The sequence below is a fragment of the Chrysochloris asiatica genome, unplaced genomic scaffold (genome assembly GCF_000296735.1).
Source record: "Chrysochloris asiatica unplaced genomic scaffold, ChrAsi1.0 scaffold00015, whole genome shotgun sequence".
NCBI lineage: Eukaryota > Metazoa > Chordata > Mammalia > Afrosoricida > Chrysochloridae > Chrysochloris > Chrysochloris asiatica.
In genome coordinates this window covers 838209-843586 of record NW_006408533.1, presented here as the reverse complement: position 1 = coordinate 843586, position 5378 = coordinate 838209, and the positions used below count along the sequence as shown (strand labels likewise).

The 5378-nt window shown below is 41.1% G+C and overlaps 1 protein-coding gene across 1 annotated transcript in view; it reads right to left on the bottom strand.

The window, feature by feature from the left end:
* The window catches only part of LAMA3 (laminin, alpha 3), a 368228-nt gene that overhangs the window by 334127 nt on the left and 28723 nt on the right, over nucleotides 1-5378 (bottom strand). The gene's annotated exons all lie outside the window — the stretch shown is intronic.

Below are 5378 nucleotides of genomic sequence, written 5' to 3'. Positions count from 1 at the left end.
CTGTGAATGGTACAGGAAGTAACTACAGTAACTGCCCACCTAGAGAGGTTACCAGGAAGTTAGAGAGACTCAGCCTTTACCTCTAGAAGGCCCAAAGGACTGTCTCTTCCAACAAAGGCTGCCACCATCTGTACTAGTCAACCTCTTTCCCCTAGCAACTTTGCAGAGCACAGTGCAACCCTACCTTTCTCCTCCAACCTCTTAGGCTTTGTTGTTGTTGTTGAATGCCATCGAGTTGGCTCTGATACATACTACCCTGGATAAGGTTTCCAAGGAGCAGCTGGTGGGTTTGAACCGCTAACCTTGTGGTTGGCAGTCCAGTGCTTATCTTACAGTGTCATACCAGGACCCCTCTGAGACTGTATTAAGAATGCTGGTTTTGTTTCTAAGGCTGTTAGTTTGCTTGCTTGCTTGTTTGTTTACTAACAGGTCAACAGTAATAATTTGGGGGCTACAACTAGCTGCAAAGAAGTTTTACAATCCTTATGAAAATTATATTTCTGTTGTTCCCTGGAGCACAATGAAGCAGGTGTGCACTATCTTAGCTCCTGTCTTGTCCTAGCATTTCTTCCCCTTTGTGTCCACCTAAGAGCCAGCCCCTCCACCCAACAGTCCTCCTTGGCTTCAGGAAACTATGACAAGTTTTCCCCTTATACTTCATGCTGGGAGAGAGTGTTATTAGTTGAATTGTAATTGAATCCTCCCAAAATATATGTTCAAGTCCTAACCCCTGGTACCTATGAATGTCACCTATTTGGGAATTTGGTTGGTTGGTTATGTGCCCTGGAGTCGGTTGTGATTCATAGCGACCCTACATAGGGTTTCCAAGGCTATAATCTTTGCAAGATTAGAAAGGTTCACCTTTCTTTCGAGGGCCAGCTGGTATTTTAAAACTGCTGACCTCGAAGTTAGCTGCCCAACTCATAACCACTATGCCACCAGAGCTCCTTTATTTGGGAATGTTGTTGTTGTTGTTGTTGTTGTTATGTGCCGTGGAGTTGGTTCCGACTCATAGCGACCCTATGCAGGGTTTCCGAGGCTGTAAATCTTTACAGGAGCAGAAAGCCTCATCTTTCTCCCACAGAACAGCTGGTAGTTTCGTACTGCTGACCTTGCAGTTCGCAGCCGGATTCATAACCACTACACTACCAGAGCTCCTTTTTGGGAATAGGTCTTTGCAAATAAAATTAATTAACAGCAAGTCATACTGAATTAGGGTGGGATCTATAGGAAGACTCATTAACAATCTGCAACATGCACATGACACAACTTTGCTTGCTGAAAGTGAAGAGAAGTCTTCAGTATGCGTTGCATCTCAATGGAAAGAAAACAAAAATCCTCACCATTGGGCCAATAAACAACATCCATACAAATGGCGAAAAGACTGAAGTTGTCAAAAACTTCATTTTGCTTAAGTCAACCATCAATACTCATTGATGCAGCAGTCAAGAATCAATCGATGTATTACATCAGGCAAATCTGCTGCATAAGACCTCTCTACAGTGTTGAAGAGCAAAGATGTCAGTTTGAGGACTAAGGTGCGCCTGACCCAAGCCAAGGTATTTTTGATAACCTCATATGCGTGTCAAAGTTGAACAGCGAATAAGGAAGACCATAGAAGAATTGATGCATTTGAGTTACGGTGTTGGAGGAGAATATTAAAAGTACAATGGACTGCCAAAAGAACAAACAGATCTGTGTTCGAAGAAGTACAGCCAGAATACTCCTTGGAAGCCAGGATGGCTAGCCTTTGACTCTCATACTTCAGACATATTGTCAGGAGGGACCAGTCACTGGAGAAGGATATCATGTTTGATAAAGTGGAGAGTTGGAGAAAAAGAGGAGGACCCCCAGCTAGATGGATTGGCATAGTGGCAACATCAATGGGTTCAAACGTAGCAACAATTGTGAGGCTGGACCAGGACCAGGCAGTGTTTCGTTCTGTTGTGCACAGAGTTGCTATGATTTGGGACCTAACTACTATCATTACTACTACTACTATTCTAATATGATTGATGTCCTTATAAAAGAATGAGAAGAGACACAAACAGATCCACAGAGAGAGTGTCATGCGAAGATGAAGACAAAAACTAGAATGACGTATCTACAAGCCAAGGAATGCCAAGGATTGCCGATCATCACCAGAAGTGAGAAGAGTGACATGAAATAGATGCTGTCTCAAAATCCTCAGAAGGAACCACCATGGTCAACACCCTGATTTCAACCTCCAAGAACTGTAAGAGAATACATTTTTGTTTAAAGACACCCAATCTGTGATACTTTGTTATGGCAACCCCGGAAAACTAATACAAGGAAGAAGGTTGAAGGCAAACATAGGGATGGGGGTGGGGGGTGGGGAGGCGTGGAGTGGTTGAGTCCATAAAGTAATATTTCTGAGCATTCTGAGGAAAAGTCCAGGGTGTGTATTGCTAAACCTTCCGATTTCACAATGGGAGATCTCTGGAGGCCATGCCTCATCATGAATCCAGAAAGAAACAAATGCCCCTTACGTCCATGGGCTCGCCTCTTAAAACTTGACATCCACACTGAGGTGCTTCAAATGCAAAAATGAGCTCATTACACTTGGCCAGATGATACTAAAGTTTCCTGTAAGACACCATGTTTTTCTTATATAGCCAGAAACTGATGAATAATATATAATCAAATTAACTCAAGAAGCATCAGAAAATAACACTGCCTGTGTGAATGACAAAACCTTTCTATATTTGCCAACTTGTAAAAGGAAAAATAAGCCATGAAGTCCTGAGGGAAATATTTTTATTTGTACTATATTGGCCACAAAAACACTTCCAAAGAAATTCAACCATATCTCATCACAGTGTAAGCTGTCAAATTGACTTCAATACATCAAAATAAAATTTCATTTCTCAATAGGTGGAAAAAAGTGATTTGGTAGTAACGAGTATGCAATCTAGTTCTTTATTTTATTTCACAATCACTCATCGAAATTCACACTTCCTTATATGTTACTATTAAATTATTAAATCTAAATGTTCAGTGACACTGTCTCTGACTAATCCTACTATAAGGAAAAAGAAAAACAAAACAGATCCTACAAATGGGGCATAAAATATGAGTTTTATAAGACAAAGCATACTTGTTAAAGCATATTTTATGCCAACATGAAAGAAGAAACATCTTTAGTTTGACACAATTTATACTGATTTTCTTGTTCCTAGTTTTTTCTAGAGACTTTTTTATAGTATTACACACAACATTCTTTAGAGGTATACAAGTTATAAGTATTTGTTGAAGGTCCAGACTTAATTTTATTAAACAGTAATGATTACCACTGCCCAAGAGGGGTTTACAATGTCACCAGTTTAACTCAAAGCTCACAATAGTCCCATGAAATAAGAACTGTTACTCATATCATTTGGAGTCCTGGTGTGGTGCTGTGGGTTAATGCACTGGACTACAAGGTTGGTTTGAACCGCAATGTCGTCGGTTCTAGCTCACCGCCGCTCCTCGGAAACCCTAGGTAAAGTCGTTATGAGTCGAACCAACTCGATGGCACTTAACAGCAATTCATCTCATTTATAAATGAGCAGACTAAGGCAAAAAGCCACTGTGTTTGCTGCCCACAGTCACAGAGTGAGAAAGCAGTGGAGTCAGGCACAAACACAGGCAGGGTAACTCTAGAACCCACACTTACCCACCTACATAGCAGCTTTCTGAATGTATATGAACATAATTGTTGTTGTTGTTAAGTGCCAGCCTATTGGCTCCAACTCATAACAACCCTGTATAGGGTTTCCTAGGAGCACCTGGTGATCTTGAACCACTGAACCTTGTGGCATTAACCCGCAGCACCACACCAGGATTCCTGTGAATATGTATGTTATGGTTAATATCTATCAGCAGCCAGCAGATAACCAGCAAATTATTAAATTATTCTTATGTTGATGTTTTCTTAATTTAACTCTTAAGTAGGACTTTTTGGGTATGTCAGAGGGATGCTTTTAAAAGTTCAATTTAGACTTTCAGGACAAGCTGGCAGAGTAGGCAAATGCCTACTCTGCCACAAAGACCTGGTGTTATATATAGGGAGTGCTAAGCTCTGGTAGTGCAGTAGTTATGAATCGGGCTGCTAACCTCAAGGTTGGCAGTTCAAAACTACCAGCTGTTCCAAGGGAGAAAGAAGAGGCTTTCTGCTCCCGTAAAGATTTACAGCCTTGGAAACCCTAGTCAAGGTCTCTATGAGTCAGAACCGACTCTATGGCATGTAACAATAACAACAAACTATTCCTGGTGTGGTGCTGTAGGAGCATCACTGGATATGAAATCCCCAAGACATCTCTTAACCGAATTTTTCAAAACCAAAACCAAGGAAGAGCCTGATAGCAGCTCAGGAAAAATGAAAAGTTACCTACAAAGAACGAATAAGCCTAAATTCTGACTTCTCAGCGTAGTCCATTCGAGCAAGAAGACAATGGGATGAGATACATAAAACTCTGAAAGAGAGAGTTGCCAGCCAAGAATCATATGCCCAGCAAAACTGCCCATCAGATATGGTGGTGATATTAGTACATTTCCAGATAAGCATGTTGTATCCCTGAGGTATCCTAAATGCCTGAAACAATGTCTGATACCTAGAAGACACTTAATAAATATTTGTTAAATGAGTAAGATGAAATAGATGATCTGAAAGAGGAAACAAAAAGATATACTAGTTTTCTATTGCTGTATAACAAATTATTATAATCTTAGCATCTTCAAACAGCACCCACACATTATTTCAGTTTTGTGGGTCAGAAGTCTGGGCACATTGACACTGGGTTCTCTGCTCAGAGTCCTAGAAGGCTTCAGCTGACTTGTTGCTGTTGTTAGTACCGTTAAGTCAGTTCCAACCCATAGCCACCCTGCATAGGGTTTCCAAGGAACAACGGGTGAGCTTGAACCACTGACCTTGAGGTTCAAACCAATTTTGTAGTCCAGAGCATTAAAACACAGTGCCACGTGGAAAAAACCATTTTAAAGCTGCCACATATCAGAATTCAATTATTTGTGGTTATAGGACTGAGGTTCCTTACTGCCCTGCTGGCTGTTGGCCGAGGGTCATTCTCAGCATCTAGAACCTGCTTGCAGGTCCCAAATCATGTGACCAATCTCCACAGGCAACTCACAATGTGGCAGTTTTCCCCTTCAAAGCCAGCAAAATAATACCTCATGCTTCAAATCTCTTCCTTCATGAAGGGCCTCTAAAAGCTCCCCTAATTATCAGTTCTACCCAGGGCAAGCTTCCTTTTGATCAACTGACTTGGGACCTTACCTATATCTGTATGTATTATATATTACAGATATGTATAAAGTCCCATGTCAGTTGATCAAAAGGAAGATTGCCCTGGGTAGAACAT